Raw genomic sequence first — 19,363 nt, forward strand, 5'->3', positions numbered from 1 at the left:
ACCGACTGCTCGCGTCTCTTGCCAGGCGAGGAGATGTAAGTCGCAGGTGGGGACATATTAGGAACAGGTGGCTGGAAGCTCCGACAGCTGCAGCTCCAGCCTCATTTGTTAATAGAACTATTGATGGTTTCTTCCTTTCACCAAGAAGCCAACGCGTTTCTACAGCGGAGGAAGAGCCGGCTGCCGATACAAGACACACGGCAAACATCAGCAAATAGGACCCGAGGATGAGGCTCCCAGGATTACAGGGCAGGAGAAGCTTCCACACTGACTGATGGGTAGAGGGGGGTGCGGGGGTCCCAGGAGGATAATTAGGGAACAGTCCAAAATGTTCATCTGTATTCACAGTGACCTCAGCTCCGACAGCAGATAGATGAGCTTCTCTCTCTGGATAGGACTGCAGGACCCACAAAGACCCCTCCAAACGGCTACGGTAGGAGCTCCCCTTTGTCCAGGCCAGATCTCCTGTGATAGACTTTCAGTTCTATGATATACCAAGCATACAGGCCACGTTCTTTCAGGGGACCACTATTCTAGAAAGCAACTTTCCAATGAGAAACGTAGAAACAATATTATTGATAATGTAATGTATGTAGCGTTGTTGTGTTCTATGGAGCGGTACATTACAGGAGGAGATGTATTCATCCATAGCACATCTGTCTAAATGAAACGACCTAAATCTGTTTTCCATCAATAAATATCTGTGACATGACCCTCGTTCCACATTTTTGGGTTTTCCATCAGCTGCCGTCACCAATGACTTTGACAACAATCAATCTAGTAAATCACAGACGGCTGGGAAACCCAACAATGATGGGGGAGCTGTGCCCCCACCATTCCTCCTGACCAGACTACAGCGTAGAAACTTCTCCAAATAGGACCTCCTACCGTACAGTTGTATGATCCACATGGCATAACATATTTTTTATAATTAGTTTTTTGGTGCCTGATAACTTTACAGCCAACGGGCAGTGTGGTTACTAATCATTTTCCCTTGTGCGCCCCTCCTGGGGAACCTGTTCAGCTACTCCAGCGTCCTGCAATATTTCTAGTCATCTCTCCTGCTGACCTACAGGAAAACTCAAGGATCCCAAATATTCATGGGACCCATTGGAAAACTCCATCCTAGGAAATACAAGTTCCCCATGGGGTTAAAATTCCTAGACCCTCCATGGTATAGAGACCAGATACCGAAAAAGGTAAATTCTTTACAATATTTATTTGGTAAAAATGCAACAAACTTTGTGTTGCCAGAAGAGACCCATGTTACAGGTAACAGATATAGAGTATTATATCCAGTGTATAACCCAAGCCCCTACAGACACAAATAGTAAAGTTCCTGTTGCAAGAAGTGATTAATAGTCTTGAAACGCGTCAGTATATGTAAATAGATAACACATTTGGATATATCCGGCCCCTATAGACACACATGAAAAAAAGGAAACTTGTGTCAAATTTATATGGTGAAAATATTACAAAGTTTCTGTTGCCTGAGACTTTGTATCCGTGGCCTGGACAATGCAGTCAGTATGAGACGTATAGTGAACACATATATATACGTCACTAACCACCCCCAGCCCCTATAGGCAGCAGCGAGAGGCTCTGCTACCCCAGGTGCACAAATATTTGTGCCAAGTAAAAGCTGCGGCGCAGCACGTCCTTGGTCTTTACCCCAGTGGTGATAACAGCGAGGGCTGGGGGTAGTGCCGTGTACTCACACGTCTCCCTTCAAAACTGCTGCTGTGAGCGGATTGAGCCTCGCAATATGGAAACGTCCCAATCATGTGGGGAGCATTAACCCCTTCGGCTGCGGACGTGCTCTGCAATGCGCTGCCTGCCCTCCTCATTACCGCTTTAGCAATAATAGAGCCTCCCTTGGCTGAGCCTGGGAAATAGACTAATATTGTGTTCCTGGCCCTATTCCCGGCCATAAACACAAACTGCAGTATTACAAGGGTATACAATTAGCTTGGCACATGCGGCCAGGAGGCTCTCTCAGGTTTTTTTTTTATGTCTTCCTTGTGAATCAAAGAGCAGTGAGGAATTCCAGTAATTGAGTTTCTAAACAACCCCCCCCCCCCCTTACATTGATGAGAATAGGAGAGCGTGTCCGCAAACAAAACTAAGCCTGATCCCAGTCCCCGGGACGTACGGGATTATGTAGATTATAACATAACTTTGTACAATCCCATATCACACCCCTAAAACAATTCTTGTCTTTGTGACAATGTATTCAGACTTGCCTATGAAGCCAGAGTGATGACCCCCATGGTTCTGCTCTACATTACAGATTCACTTATACTCTTTGGGTAAGTGAAGTGTAAGCTTTTGGGACACTAAGGCACAAGGAAGAGGACTCCAGATATCCCAATATCAAGGGGAAAGTGAGATCAATGATTTTAGCAATAATGGATGACCACCAAAGACCAGGGCAACTCCTCCAAAGATGAACCAACTGGCCAAACCATGCCAAGTCTTTTTCAACATAAAGTATGTGCCCCCCTCCATAGGTGTAAGTAGAGGCCACGTCCTGAATACAGGTGCATTACAATAACTCAGGATCACAGGAACATATGAGGAACATGTTTTGTACAAGTTATAACTAGAGACCCACCTGATGGATGAAAGCAGCAATCAGTGACTCAAGGCACATGGGCTTTTATATAGGAACATCCTTGCGATTCCCGTCTGTAAGCAAAAAGAGAGACGTTTCCAGAGATCCAGCACCTGCTCCGCGAGGCGAATCCCTTCCCTTTGCCTTTGTTTTATTCCATACACGGAAAAAGAATAAAGCCCAACAAAGGGTCGTGTGATAAAGCTCAACGATCTCCCGGAGCACAGAACGGAAAGGGGAAAAAAGAGAAATCGGAGAAGGTTTTTCCTTAGTTATATCCCAGGCGTGATGTTTAATCCATGAGCCGACGAGGACTCGGCATCTCCAGGCTTTTCCCCCCAGTTGTGTGATGAGCCGGCTCTCCCTGAGGCTGGAGGGGAAGGGCTGGGGAGCAGGATTTACCTGTAACTACTCCCAGACTATTGCTTTTTCCAGGCAGGCTCTGCTGCAACAACACGAAGAAGCCAGCCGGGCTCTGCCGAGTGTGACCAGCTCACCCGCCCTACGAGAGGGGGCTTGGCTTCACTGGGAGGTACACGCCTTTCTCATTCACCAAGGCTTTTGTTTGACTTTGGAAAAAAAAATGTTAACTATTTCACCCCAGAGAGCAGCTTAAGACTCGCTGAATACAAGGCACGATCCGGGGGGAAGGAAAACAGGAAAACTTTCCGTTTATAAGATCAGATCCAGAGGCTTTTTTCTTTTTCAAATGACCAAAATATTGATCCTACAAATGAAAACGTCTGTAAATATTGACATTTATCAGATGTTATTTGTTCCTTTGTATTTTCACTTTGTTTCTCGTTCATTTTGGATACATTTGAAATGTATCCTTCTCCTTTGTCTGGCAGATTCTCATGGGAACGTTGTTGTCTGCTCCGTGTTATGTTATATTGTATCTTCTTATTTGTTTGGCAGTTTCTTTAGTGATCTTCCTATCCAAGGTCGCACAATCTTATTGTCACATCTGACATTACAGAACATTTTCTTCTTGCATTTATTCACTTTGGATGATACATCAGATGCATCTTTTTGAAAACTTGGATTTTATAAGCAATTTTACCCTTCACCGCAGACGACCTGGTAAACAATCATTATTTTAGGGGCAGGTCACGGGCAGGCGTAATATTCCATTACTTCCACCAAGAATGGGGCCCTTGGATGCGGCTGATGACTATTATTACTTCACACTCATCACACGTTGTCAGATCTTTTCAGAACTTGTCACCTGACACTTGGATATTTGGAATATCTTTCCATCAGATACATAAATCGTTCCGCATCTTGTAGATTACTCGGGCGTCGTCATATTACGAGGACACATCCCGCTTCCATTACACGCGTGACCCAGATACTGAGCCCCATCGTTAATATGTGAATTATATGCAGGCTTGGCTGCAGGATGATTGTTGCACCAGGTTGTGACTAACGGCTGAAGCCTTGTGGACAGTGCTGTAACTACACATAGGTGGCAACAGGTTTGGGGATGGGGGAAGGGGGGATTTGCTGCATATTATAGTCTCCGGCAGATTCCTAGTGTCATCTACATTGCTCCGGAGCTGGTCAAGACTTGTCAAGGCTGACATTATCCCAGCGAGGTCTGGATAGTCACAGATTCCCTATAAATAGTCATCTATCAGCTGAGGTTATAATTAGGTACATATTCAGGGTGATTCATCCTGATTATATATTACAGTATCTCCATATATCACTTCACACTCCCATTATACCACTCCATTAGCATAGTACATCGCCTGACTTGTGTATGACACAGTGTTTGGGGACTTTTAGGGACCCCAATAGCATTGGACCCAGATGCTCCCGGTCTCTTCCTGCAAATAATATGGTGTAAAGGACAAAGAGGGAGATGAACTCATGAACATGCACCAAAAGACATGACGTGCACGTCTTATACAACATTTATTAGAGAATTTATGTACTTCTCCCAACAAGGAGGTGGGGCTTATTAGACTGGGGTGTGGTTGAATAAGAAATAGGCGGGGCTTACAATGCTATATACTTACAATGCTATAACAATCTACTGTTAGGAAGTATAAACCGGGACGAGGTGTAAGTATGAATCAGACGATGAGAAATCTAAAGCTTATGACATTATGAGTAGATCTGATCACACATGTAGAAGGTTGTATGTTCCCACAAGGCCTGGGCCGGTATATACTTTCTGCATACGTGTTTGCAGCATTCTCCAGACGACTCCTTTAAGCTTGTCCATTCAGAGCTTAGTGGTGATGTGTACAAAGGGAGCGGAGATAAACCCCCCCACCTCTCACTCACTAAATGGAAGCTTTCTCTCTGGAAGAGATTGATTGCCTGACAGCAGAGACAAAGGGGAGATAATGCCTTTTCAGGTCTCCGCAGGGTTAAAAATGTGACACTTGCAAAGTTAGTGCAGCCATGCAAGCCCTGGGCGACTGGAGGGGTGAAGGAGACTGGAGGGTGCTGGGCAACTGGGAGGGCTGCAGGGGCAACTGGGAGGAGTGCGGGGTGACCGGGAGCGGTGCAGGGTGGAATGGGAGGGGTGCAATGACAACTGGGACAGGTGAAGGAGACTGGAGGGTGCTGGGCAACTGGGAGGAGTACGGGGTGACCGGGAGCGGTGCAGGGTGGATTGGGAGGGGTGCAATGACAACTGGGACAGGCGAAGGAGACTGGAGGCTGCTGGGCAACTGGGAGGGCTGCAGGGGCAACTGGGAGGAGTGCGGGGTGACCGGGAGCGGTGCAGGGTGGAATGGGAGGGGTGCAATGACAACTGGGACAGTCGAAGGAGACTGGAGGGTGCTGGGCAACTGGGAGGAGTATGGGGTGACCGGGAGCGGTGCAGGGTGGAATGGGAGGGGTTCAATGACAACTGGGACAGGTGAAGGAGACTGGAGGCTGCTGGGCAACTGGGAGGAGTACGGGGTGACCGGGAGCGGTGCAGGGCGGATTGGGAGGGGTGCAATGACAACTGGGACAGGCGAAGGAGATTGGAGGGTGCTGGGCAACTGGGAGGGCTGCAGGCTGGATTGGGAGGGGTGGAATGGCAACTGGGAGGGGTGAAGGAGACTGGAGGATCCTGGACAACTGGAAGGGCTGCAGGGGCCAACTGGAAGCAACTGGGAGGGGTGCCGGGCCGACTGAAAGGTTGAAGGGCCGACTGGGAGGGTGCAGGGCGTCTCGGTGGAAAGTGGTAACCTATGAATACATAGTAACAGTAGTATAAATGGGGGATACTTAGTGACTGGTGTATAGAGGGAATGTGTAATGACTGGAACATATAAGGGTCACTGGAGCAGGGGGAGTGGAGGGCAATTTGGGAGATGACTGTAATATATTGGGGTCATTGAGGATTCTGAGTGGGGGATATGGGATGGGTAGAGTGTACCGGGTCACTGAGCATATGAATGGACAGGGAATATGGGAGGACCAGGGCAAAGTTTTCCCAAGGCTAAGATTACACCCTGTGCAGGACATGGAGAGAGGACAGTAATAGAGAAACTGGAGGATGGGCAGATGAGGGCTGGTGAATACACAGAGGAGAGCATGGGGTACGGGGTTCGTAGGATACGGGGTCCATAGGGTACAGGGGCATATAGAGAACGGGGCATATAGAGTACGGGGCTCGTAGAGTACGGGGCCCATAGAACATGTGGTCTATAGATTATACAGGGTGACAGAGGACCCATAGAACATACAAAGTGAACAAGGATCTATTTCACTTTTTCAAAGCTGAGAAAACTTAAGCAATCAGCAGAGCCCCCGGTCCAATCCCTGATCAGGAACCAGTTGGTCTGGAAGAACTTTCCCCTGAAGCAATGTGAATGTCACCTTATCCCTGGGCCCGGGGAATCTTACTAACAATGAGTCAGACTTGTAGGAACAGGATGCCAGGAGGCCGGAGGCTTTTTATTTCAAAGGCCAAAATTTATTGCCATTTATCTGCCCTGAAAAGACCAGGTGTGAACTGCCCCCTGCCCTGATGGGGGAGATAAGGGGCCGCCCCATGGACACCCTATGGTCTCCATTATCCTCCGCTTATAGATCTGAGCCTCAGACTCCATTCATGTGATGTAACTGATCAGTTCAATTATTTGGAGGGAAGTTTTTAGGGAATTTTTATCAGTGCTTCCTATTAGTTTCCCTCAGATACACAGAACGGATGACGGCTGAGACTGCACAGAATAAGAGTCATGAAAAGCGATATCTCCTGAGAGGATTGTACAGGATGTGATGGCTGGAGGCCACAAGCACAGGTGCTACACCACATACCGACACTACAGGAGAGGCGTGAGAAAGTGCAACGTATACGCCAGGTATAAGACTCAGCCCCCCGGGGAGAGCAGGACCCCTCATATACAGAGACAGGAGCCCGGCCAGCAGGACCCCTCATATACAGAGAGAAGACCCCCGGCCAGGTATAAGACACAGCGCCCCAGGGAGAGCAGGACCCCTCATATACAGAGAGAGGAGCCCCGGTCATGTATAAGACACAGCGCCCCAGGGAGAGCAGGACCCCTCATATACAGAGAGAGGAGCCCGGCCAGCAGGACCCCTCATATACAGAGAGAAGACCCCCGGCCAGGTATAAGACACAGCGCCCCGGGGAGAGCAGGACCCCTCATATACAGAGAGAGGAGCCCGGCCAGGTATAAGACACAGCGCCCCAGGGAGACCAGGACCCCTCATATACAGAGAGAGGAGCCCGGCCTGGTATAAGACACAGCCCCCCGGGGAGAGGAGGACCCCTCATACACAGAGAGAGGAGCCCGGCCAGGTATAAGACACAGCGCCTCAGGGAGAGCAGGACCCCTCATATACAGAGAGAGGATCCCGGCCTGGTATAAGACACAGCGCCCCGGGGAGAGCAGGACCCCTCATATACAGAGAGAGGAGCCCCGGCCAGGTATAAGACACAGCGCCCCAGGGATAGCAGGACCCCTCATATACAGAGACAGGAGCCCCGGCCAGGTATAAGACACAGCGCCCCGGGGAGAGCAGGACCCCTCATATACAGAGAGAGAGGAGCCCCGGCCAGGTATAAGACACAGAGCCCCGGGGAGAGCAGGACCCCTCATATACAGAGAGAGGATCCCGGCCTGGTATAAGACACAGCGCCCCGGGGAGAGCAGGACCCCTCATATACAGAGAGAGGAGCCCCGGCCAGGTATAAGACACAGCGCCCCAGGGATAGCAGGACCCCTCATATACAGAGACAGGAGCCCCGGCCAGGTATAAGACACAGCGCCCCGGGGTCAGCAGGACCCCTCATATACAGAGAGAGAGGAGCCCCGGCCAGGTATAAGACACAGAGCCCCGGGGAGAGCAGGACCCCTCATATACAGAGAGAGGATCCCGGCCTGGTATAAGACACAGCGCCCCGGGGAGAGCAGGACCCCTCATATACAGAGAGAGGAGCCCCGGCCAGGTATAAGACACAGCGCCCCGGGGAGAGCAGGACCCCTCATATACAGAGAGAGAGGAGCCCCGGCCATGTATAAGACACAGCGCCCCGGGGAGAGCAGGACCCCTCATACACAGAGAGAGGAGCCCGGCCAGGTATAAGACACAGCCCCCCGGGAGAGCAGGACCCCTCATATACAGAGAGAGAGGAGCTCCGGCCAGGTATAAGACACAGCGCCCTGGGGAGAGCAGGACCCCTCATATACAGAGAGAGAGGAGCCCCGGCCAGGTATAAGACACAGCGCCCCGGGGAGAGCAGGACCCCTCATACACAGAGAGAGGAGCCCGGCCAGGTATAAGACACAGCGCCCCGGGGAGAGCAGGACCCCTCATATACAGAGAGAGAGGAGCCCGGCCAGGTATAAGACACAGCGCCCCGGGGAGAGCAGGACCCCTCATATACAGAGAGAGAGGAGCCCCGGCCAGGTATAAGACACAGCGCCCCGGGGACAGCAGGACCCCTCATACACAGAGAGAGGAGCCCGGCCAGGTATAAGACACAGCGCCCCGGGGAGAGCAGGATCCTTATATACAGAGAGAGAGGAGCCCCGGCCAGGTATAAGACACAGCAGGACCCCTCATATACAGAGAGAGAAAACCCCGCCTGACACAAGAAGATGGGACTGCAAGAGGAGAGAGAATCAGGGACCACTGGGGGGTAAATAAAGGCGGGTGTCACCGGGGTCCTATAGAAAGAACTTACCTCAGGGCGACAGGGCAGGATAGTAGGAAACCCAATGACATGAAGGTCCTCGGCGTTGGCTCTGGGCTTGTGTTTCCCTCCGCTCATCAGAAGAAAGTTCTCTCTGTAGAATCCATTATTTCGGAGATTCGTTCCTGGATTTCCTATGGAATGAATTAAAAAAAGGGAAACTGGTGAAATAAACAATTAAACAACAAATTAGAAGCAAATGACATAAAATAATGAAACCTGAAACATATTGGAGCCACAATACTGCTGATGTCTTATGTCCACCGCACCCGGATCTTGTACTCAACCACACGTGGATCACCTATGGTGGGACTATACAAGGTGCAGGATTCGGTTGTGATATTCTTGGACCAGACAAGTACGTATATATTCTATACATCTGTGACCCAGCATCTCATAGTCCCGGAATAATCACAGCCCGGCTCTGCCCTGTCACAGGCAGTCAATGATGTCGCTTATCCGGGAGCATTGAGAGATTTTGCTTTCTACCAAGAACAGTGCCACATCTGTCCATAGACAATACATGCAGCTCATGATTCAGATGACTAGAACCAAATTGCAGTACCAGACACCACCCATGAGCAGATGGTGGCGCTGTTTCAATTCACACAAAGCTGATTAGATTCAAAAGTCTAAGGCTACATTCACAGTAACGTATGGGCGACGTATATACGGGCGATATACGTCCCCCATAGGCAGCAATGGGCACACGGCACCCTATGGGAGCGGTACTGTGCCGCACACGTGCGGCACCGTACCGTTCCGTACCCGGGAAAAAGATAGGACCTGTCCTATCTTTTCCCATAATACGGCGCCGTGCGCCATAGGTTGCTATGGAGAGGGGCGGGGATGAGCTGCGCTCACCTCCTCTTCCTCTCCCCGTACACTGCTACGGTACGGGCGGGCAACGGCAGTGTGAATATAGCCTAAGGCCGGCGGCACACGTGACGTTTTGAATCAGTTTTTGGCCCGCTTTTAAGCAAAATGGGGGCGTTTTGCTTAATAACAGGCCGAAAACTGATTTAAAACGGTATCAAAACGGATTCAAACTGCTACCTGTGCCGTCGACCTAAGGGTGGTGTCACACATAGCATTTTGAGCCCTTTTTTAAGCGTGCGCTTTCTAACGTTTTTGAGAACGCATCCATATTTGTCCGTTTCTAATTAAGATAATTGGCAAAATGGACAAAAACGGATGCGTTTTCAAAAAACCGTATGCATTTTTTAAACTGGCTGAAAACGCATGACTAAAAACGGGTTCAAAATTCCACGTGTGACACCACCCTAAAGATCAGCTCCCACAATCTGACTGTAGTAGTTATGGCAGCTGGGACTCACAATTTTACAGCCACATTCAGGGAGGCAGAAGTTTGTGCCACAAATTTGTTGAATCCGAATGGACCCGAAGAAGCCTCCAATAAACATCACAATGTAGCAATTTTTTATTTTTACCAATGTAAATATTTGGAATTGTGTATTGGAAGTATCTGCAACATTGTAACAGAGTCTGCACTTTACTTCTTTACGCTCTCTGCTTGCTTCCAGTGGATGGAAACAATATTATTTTTGTATTGTTATATACCCTGTCCAGACCCGGGGTTGGGGTTGGGTCAGTCATGTAATGTGTACAATGTGCAGTGTAACAAGACCTGTATTTACTTGCCGCTGATAATCTGCAGAGGAATGTGCCAGTAAAACCATTGAGCGGCCAAATAGGGCCCCTGTGCGCTCCGTATCCCACCGCCATCTCCTCTGGGAGCTTGTAATTAACACACACACAGAAATGTTGCTCAACAGGATTGCCTTTCCAGTTGTCTGGGTCTCCACCGCCTTGTGTCTGGCTCCTGTGTGATGTCACTGCCAGGTGTGCAGGATAATAGGACCTGGGGAGCAGCCAAATGCCCCCTCCCCCGCGCCCCAGACTGATAGCTCCATAATAAAATATTCATCAATGACACCTACAGCAGAGGCTGATGTCACACAATGAGGCGCGTACCGGATCATCACGTGGATAAAGATCCAACATGTTTCTGCCAACCTAGAGGGAGCGTTCCCCACATGAGTCAATGCACATATTCTACTAAAGGGAAACTCCTGATAAATGCCCAGAGTTCCCTATGTAATTATTCACAAGGAATTTATAAAGAACATTTATATAATATATTTAAGCTGAGGTGTGGGGAGAGAAGAAGTGGCGTGGGGAGAGAGGTTGCAAGGAGAGAGGACGTGGCACAGGGAGAGAGGACGTGGCACAGGGTCTCCCTGAAGAGAGGGGACTTTGCGTGGAAAGAGAGGATGTGGCTTTGGGAGAGAGAATGTGGCATGGAGAGAGAGGACGTAGTGTGAGGAGACACATCGCAAGGAGAGAGGAAATGAGAAGAAGAGAGGACTTTGCACGGGTAGATAGTATGTGGAGTGGGGAGAGAGGACGTGGCATGGGAAGTCTGGATGTGGCATGGTAGAGAGGACGTGGCACGAGGAGAGAAGGCGTGGCATGGAACGAGAGGATGTGGTGTGTGGAGAGAGGACGTGGCATGAGATGAGAGGACGTGCCGTGAGATGAGTGGACATGGCGTGTTATGAGTGGATGTGGCGTGAGGAGTGAGGACTTGGCATGGGTACAGAGGACACATCCATTTACTGATGACCCACTGAGATTTTACCTGTTACTCATGGATGATCTAGTGTGCAAGTTTAAAGGAAAGCTACCACCAGGATTAAGGATTGTAAACCGAGCACACAGACATGCTGGTGTATGCCCCCTCTGGCAGGATCTGTTCTTCTTTTAGCTTCTTAAGCACTTGTTTTTACAAAAAAAAGTAATAAAAATGATGCAAATGAGCCTGAGGGCTCCAGGCTCCATTGGCATCTATTGAGCCTGGAGCCCCTGAGGCTCGTTTGCATAATCCTTAAAACCTTTTATTTAGTAAAAACAAGGGCATGAGAAGCAAAAAGAAGAACAGATCACGACTGAGGGGGCACACGTCAGCATGTCTGTGTGCTTGGTTTACAAACCTTAATCCTGGTGGTAGATTTCCTTTAAGACAAGACTTGTATTTACAATGTGCACTGGCATCTCATGCACTTTACAGGTCAAAACCAACAAAAAATTGCGTGGTGCTGCACCTTCCCTCTTATGAGCTGTCCTTAACGGTCCTAGATGGATCCAGCAAACATCCACTATTCAATAATCCAGTAGAAGAAACTCTTTTGTGACCGGAGCTCAAAAACGAAAAAGACGATCCATGCAGGTTTCCTCCTTATTTGTGCACCAAACACAAGGGATCACTTTCAGGGATAAGTCACCATTCAGACCAGAAACCGTCAATATTTTCACTCCTGTCCTAGTCTCCTCCACTCACTGCATATAACAGACATATCCAGACATAGTGTAGACAGTTTCAAACTTTTCAAACTTTTATTTCCAGTTCTACTCACATATGTAGATAAAAAATGCGCATATCACAAATAACTCCATGAGGACGCCAATCCTTGCCCAGGTGAGATGTTTATGTAGGGCCTGCAGGTTAAAGCAAGTAAGTTTTGTATTTTTTTCATCTATTAATATTTGAAAAATTTCAATAAAAATAAAAGAAAACTAAATGTAGTGCACACGGACTCTCATTTATTATCGAATACAGAATTATCGAATCACCTCCAACAGAATGGATGAGACCTGTCACACACATCACAGGGTGAACATGGATGAAATCCTAAATACAAGTCCATTTTTTGTGATCCACGGATTCAATTGTTCCAGTGCAACCAACCTTAGGTCTAATTCACACATATGATGTGGTGAGCACAGACAATACACACATTCACAGCTGTTTTCATAGACTGTGGCTCCGTGATGTTACATTACAGGGACATGTTCTGTATTGGTGGTAAACTCTGCAGATCAGTGTCAGCTATTAATGACAATGTGCCCGGATGACACGGCCGTTGTCCGTCCGGCTTTCACCCCCAAACATATTTTAAAAAATCCGTCATCTACAGCCAGGACATCCCAGATAATCGTATCTGCTCCACACATTTTGTTACAGGTGCTCCGGTGACCCATATCGCGGGCTTACCCGTGTTCCTCCCTGTTTGCAAGCATGGCGCCCGTGCTTCTAACCTGTCCCCGCTCCAGTTTCAGAAAATTTAAATGGCCGGCACATTGTTAATTGGCGCTGTTCATTTCCCAGAATTCCATATAAACCAACCTCTCCCTGTACACGCTGCCGGATCTTCGTGCCTTGTGCCATAGACAAAGCTTTGTTCCTAGGCCCTGCGCTGTTATTGTGATTTCCTGTTGTGACCCCGGCTCCGTTATTGACTTCGATCCCGTGCTGCCTGTCCTGACCTTCTGCTACCCCCGCGACTCTGATCCCGTGCTGCCTGTCTCGACCACCTGCCTGTCGACGACCACGAGTTTGCTTTATGATTCTGTAATTCCCCTTGGCCGCCACCACAGATAAAGTCGTGCCGCAAAAATCCAACCTGCTTTGTGGCGGCTGTGGTGAAAACCGGGTACCACTTAGACGCTGGTCCCAGGCGTCGGCTTATGTTATCGTCTACAGTGGTCCGGTGGGTCCACTACCCCTGGTGTCTGACACATCTAAAGACTCTTAGGAAGACATTCCTAAATCAGGGATAGAATCCTATGCTGAATGACAAATTAGTAGAGCCACCAGGATACCCAGGAGCCATCACCTCCAGCACCACCAGGATACCCAGGAGCCATCACCTCCAGCACCACCAGGATACCCAGGAGCCATCACCTCCAGCACCACCAGGATACCCAGGAGCCATCACCTCCAGCACCACCAGGATACCCAGGAGCCATCACCTCCAGCACCACCAGGATACCCAGGAGCCATCACCTCCAGCACCACCAGGATACCCAGGAGCCAAAACCTCCAGCACCACCAGGATACCCAGGAGCCAACACCTCCAGCACCACCAGGATACCCAGGAGCCATCACCTCCAGCACCACCAGGATACCCAGGAGCCATCACCTCCAGCACCACCAGGATACCCAGGAGCCAAAACCTCCAGCACCACCAGGATACCCAGGAGCCATCACCTCCAGCACCACCAGGATACCCAGGAGCCAAAACCTCCAGCACCACCAGGATACCCAGGAGCCATCACCTCCAGCACCACCAGGATACCCAGGAGCCATCACCTCCAGCACCACCAGGATACCCAGGAGCCATCACCTCCAGCACCACCAGGATACCCAGGAGCCATCACCTCCAGCACCATCAGGATACCCAGCAGCCAAAACCTCCAGCACCACCAGGATACCCAGGAGCCAACACCTCCAGCACCACCAGGATACCCAGGAGCCATCACCTCCAGCACCACCAGGATACCCAGGAGCCATCACCTCCAGCACCACCAGGATACCCAGGAGCCAAAACCTCCAGCACCACCAGGATACCCAGGAGCCATCACCTCCAGCACCACCAGGATACCCAGGAGCCAAAACCTCCAGCACCACCAGGATACCCAGGAGCCAACACCTCCAGCACCACCAGGATACCCAGGAGCCATCACCTCCAGCACCACCAGGATACCCAGGAGCCATCACCTCCAGCACCACCAGGATACCCAGGAGCCAAAACCTCCAGCACCACCAGGATACCCAGGAGCCATCACCTCCAGCACCACCAGGATACCCAGGAGCCATCACCTCCAGCACCACCAGGATACCCAGGAGCCAACACCTAATAATAATAATTAATTATAACCTGCCCTAAATCTGTGAAAATCTTCATACAAAGTAAAAGAATTTATTTAAAAGGAAAAACAGGTGCAGGATCATGTGCAGCACAATCACACATGTGGTACCTGTAGACCCAGGTGTAAGAGCCCATGCACGCACGTGTATAGGGGACATGGATTATATACAGATTACAGCCGCTGAGGCCGCTGATCCAGGTCATTCAGACTTGTACAGGATATCCCTCCCAGGAAGCAATATAGTTATAAGGAGGTACAGTCCCGACCCCAGAGTCAGCCCTGTTATATCTGGGTGCTGGTCCATGTAGACTGGGTCATTGTGGCTGCTATGGGTTTATCATATACATTCTGGGATATGGACAATATGGACACTTTGTAGACTTGTTCTGCTGATGGGCAGTGTTTGACCTCACTGCGATGACCTGCAATATACCACTAATGGCACTGTCCCTAATAAGACTGTATTGGGCAATTGTTATTTAACTACTTCCCTGCTGTATTCTCTTACTGTAGCTTTCCAGAAGCTGAAATCCCGGGCAGGCTATTTATATGCACTTTAATGATGTAAAGAGCAGCAATTTGTCTCCTACTGGGAAATTATTGCATGTGGAAAGTCCAGAAATACCCCAAAACCAGTGCTGCCCCCTGCTGCTGCCTGCATGTCAATAGGCGGCCACTGTCACTTTCTACTGCAAAGAGATGAAAAACATGAAAGAAGTTCAGGATTTCTCTTCTCCCTTCACTCCAGGGGTTCAACGTGGAAATAACAAGTGTCAGAAAATGATCATTTACCTATTCCAGGCTCCTCTAAGTGCAGGATTCATCTCGCTGGAGACGATGACACAACGTCTAATTGACTAAGAATATAAATGCACAAATTGCCTGGTTACCATGGATAAAAACACAGACGAAAATATCCCGACCCCGATTAACCATCTGCACCAGGGAGAAGAGAGATCTGCAAATATCACGTTGGACATAGCGGCCCCTAATGAGGGGGAGGGGGGCTCAGCGATGGAGGATGCCCCCTGCAGAGTAAGTGGAGAGAAGCAAAGATCCCTCCAGATGAAAGGAAAGAGATATAAGGAGGGATAAATGTATGTCCTTCAATGGAGGGAGCATCTCAGGAATCAAGAAAAGCTGAATGGCAACAACACACTATACAATGTATCTACACAATATACTATGTACTTACATTATATAGCGAACACAGATTACACAGAGCTGCCAAATCAGTCCCTGTCCCCATGGGGCTCACAATCTAATCAACCAATATGTTTTGCAGTGTGGGAGGAAACCGGAGGAGCCGATGGAAACTCACGCAAACACGGAGAGAACATACAAACTCTTTGCAGGATGGGACATGAACCCAGGACCCCAGCGCTGCACATGTATACAATGGGGGTCATTTACTAAGGGCCCGATTCGCGTTTTCCCGACGTGTTACCCGAATATTTCCGATTTGCGACGATTGTACCTGAATTGCCCCGGGATTTTGACGCACTCGATCGGATTGTGGCGCATCGGCACCGGCATGCACGCGACGGAAATCGGGGGGCGTGGCCGAACGAAAACCCGACGGATTCGGAAAAACCGCTGCATTAAAAAAAGGAAATTGTGTCGCGGAGCTTGCACTTACCTTCATCCAGGATAGGATCGTGAACTTCAGTGCATTTCAGGGAACTTCAGCGCAGCAGCGCCACCTGGTGGACGTCGGAGGAACTGCCTTGATGAATCCCGTCCGGACCCGAATCCAGCGCAGAGAACGCGCCGCTGGATCGCGAACGGACTGGGTAAGTAAATCTGCCCCAATGTATCTACACACTATACCAGTGTTGGTGAACCTTTTAGAGACTGAGTGCCCAAAATGCAAACCTGACCCACTTATTTATTGCAAAGTGCCAACACGGCAATTCTAGAATTAAATTATTAAAATCTTCTTGCACCCTGCTATACCACAGCTTTCAAGTGTCCTGAGGACACGAATATCCTTGACAGAAGGTGGGAAAATTCAGATTACCATTGGAGCTTCCCTGAATATGAATAATTGTGGGGCCAAGAGCAGGAGCTTCAATGGCTCCAATGATAATCTGACCAAGTCCTCACCTTCTCTTCCTGCAGTCTCAGGTATTCCAAGATGCTTCACGTTTTGGGCTACCTCGGCCTGCAGGAGGATCCCTCAAGTCTTGTCTGGTGAATTCTGTGCTGGGGCAACAGCCTGAGTGCCCACTGAGAGGGCTCAGAGTGCCACCCGTGCCATAGGTTCGCCACCACTGCACTATACAATGTAGTTGTAGTTGTGACTTTGTGTTGTGGATCCCCTCAGTTGTCTGTGGATGATTCTTCCCATTTGGCCGCAGCTGTACCCACCATTGGGGCAGCCACCGACTGGCAGGGGTGATGCTACAGCAACTACTCCGGATGGATCAGAAACGAAGGTGAAGTATAAAGGAAAGACCCTAAAAACCAGTGAATAATTTTGTATGAAGTCACACGGCAGAGATGTGACCTCCCCAGATGTTGGGGTATCAGCGCAGGTTTGTTTCCAGCCTTATACAGTAACTGTGCAGGGGAGATAGGGGCCTGTATTATGTAGATAATGATGGGCTGCTGGGTAATAGATGAATGGGATTTAATGTATAGATAGCTTATAATAATTCTTTATTTATATAGCACCTACAGATTACGCAGCGCTGCACAGAGCTTTCAAAATTGTTCCCTGTCCCCCATGGGGCTCACAATCTAATCAACTTACCAGTATGTTTTGGATTGTGGAAGGAAACTGGAGGACCCGGAGGAAACCCACGCAAACACGGAGAGAACATACAAACTCTTTGCAGATGTTGACCACTGGATTTGAACCCAGATCGCCAGTGCTGCAAGGCTGTAGTGCTAACCACAGAGCCACCGTGCTGCCCTATAAGCATTATTCCCATTAATGAGAGGATATTATAGTGAATGTGTGACCTCACCATCCTAAGTACATGCTGGAGCTTGTGCACAGGGCTAATAATTCTACAATCTCCATTCGTCCCCTAACGTGTGACCCTCCCCTGTGATCAGGGTGATACCAGGGATCTGATCCGGAGATCTCCCGGCTGTACTGTATGGTGTATGTAATACTATGATATGCACTGTCCATCGGTTCTCATGGATCCGCCGGTGCCTCGGTGATTTGTGGTGTTCTATGTATTCTGGATCCGGGGCTCAGGTTACTCGCCCTCTGTGTGATTTCCGTATGGTTGTAGTTGAAGGTGTGTGAGCTGCGGGCGCGTCAGGTCTGGGCGAGGCTCAGGATAACAAAGAAAACTGCCTGTGGCCTCAGAGAAACACAACAGTCGGTGTGTAATACTCTGCCCAAATCTCAGGTTTGCACGCAAGGCTTCCCTCCTCGCCTGCGGCGCCATGTGTGTCCCCCGTCATTGTTATTATAAGGATTGGACTATGACAACTACTCCGGGCCGCTCGGGGCATTGGCGCTTCCAGGGTAATGGCTCCTGTATTCACTATAAGATCTTCACTAGACCAAAATAATTGTGTGTCCCCTCCATGGTATCAGTATGTAAGGACACAGTGGGGTCTCGTGTCACATGGTGTATCATGTGCTGTATCCACTGTCAGTACAATTATTTATCTGATGCCAAGTGACAAAAGTTCTGGGCTCTGTACTGGACTAGGCAGCGGGTTGTGGGCTCTGTACTGGACCAGGCAGCGGGTTGTGGGCTCTGTACTGGACCAGGCAGCGGGCGGGGGCTCTGTACTGGACCAGGCAGCGGGTTGTGGGCTCTGTACTGGACCAGGCAGCGGGCGGGGGCTCTGTACTGGACCAGGCAGCGGGTGGGGGCTCTGTACTGGACCAGGCAGCGGGTGGGGGCTCTGTACTGGACCAGGCAGCGGGTTGTGGGCTTTGTACTGGACCAGGCAGTGGGTGGGGGCTCTGTACTGGACCAGGCAGCGGGTTGTGGGCTCTGTACTGGACCAGACAGTGGGTGGGGGCTCTGTACTGGACCAGGCAGCGGGTTGTGGGCTCTGTACTGGACCAGGCAGTGGGTGGGGGCTCTGTACTGGACCAGGCAGCGGGTTGTGGGCTCTGTACTGGACCAGGCAGTGGGTGGGGGCTCTGTACTGGACCAGGCAGCGGGTTGTGGGCTCTGTACTGGACCAGACAGTGGGTTGTGGGCTCTGTACTGGACCAGGCAGCAGATTGTGGGCTCTGTACAGGACCAGGCAGCGGGTTGTGGGCTCTGTACTGGACCAGTCAGCAGGTTGTGGGCACTGTACTGGACCAGGCAGCGGGCGGGGGCTCTGTACTGGACCAGGCAGCGGGTTGTGGGCTCTGTACTGGATCAGGCAGCGGGTTGTGGGCTCTGTACTGGACCAGGCAGCGGGTGGAAGCTCTGTACTGGACCAGGCAGCGGGTGGGGACTATGTACAGGACCAGACAGTGGGTTGTGGGCTCTGTACAGGACCAGGCAGCGGGTTGTGGGCTATGTACAGGACCAGGCAGCGGGTTGTGGGCTCTGTACTGGACCAGGCAGCGGGTTGTGGGCTCTGTACTTGACCAGACAGCGGGTTGTGGGCTCTGTACTGGACCAGGCAGTAGGTTGTGGGCTCTGTACTGGACCAGGCAGCGGGTTGTGGGCTCTGTACTGGACCAGGCAGCGGGTGGGGGCTCTGTACTGGACCAGGCAGCGGGTGGGGGCTCTGTACTGGACCAGGCAGCGGGTTGTGGGCTCTGTACTGGACCAGGCAGCGGGTTGTGGGCTCTGCACTGGACCAGGCAGCGGGTTGTGGGCTCTGCACTGGACCAGGCAGCGGGTTGTGGGCTCTCTACTGGACCAGGC

General features: G+C 50.3%; 1 protein-coding gene across 13 annotated transcripts in view; it reads right to left on the bottom strand.

The window, feature by feature from the left end:
• Nucleotides 1–19,363, bottom strand: part of PTPRF (protein tyrosine phosphatase receptor type F) — a 697,698-nt gene that overhangs the window by 187,759 nt on the left and 490,576 nt on the right. For 9 of the 13 annotated variants that reach the window (XM_072128577.1, XM_072128576.1, XM_072128575.1 and 6 more), the window contains exon 1: nucleotides 2,615–3,130. The gene's annotated coding sequence lies outside the window, so the exon portion shown is untranslated. Of the gene's footprint in view, nucleotides 1–2,614; nucleotides 3,132–8,777; nucleotides 8,921–19,363 lie in introns of those variants that run through there. The other 4 variants (XM_072128569.1, XM_072128565.1, XM_072128567.1 and 1 more) reach the window with 3 other exon arrangements.

The sequence above is a fragment of the Engystomops pustulosus genome, chromosome 10 (assembly GCF_040894005.1).
Source record: "Engystomops pustulosus chromosome 10, aEngPut4.maternal, whole genome shotgun sequence".
NCBI classification, from domain to species: domain Eukaryota; kingdom Metazoa; phylum Chordata; class Amphibia; order Anura; family Leptodactylidae; genus Engystomops; species Engystomops pustulosus.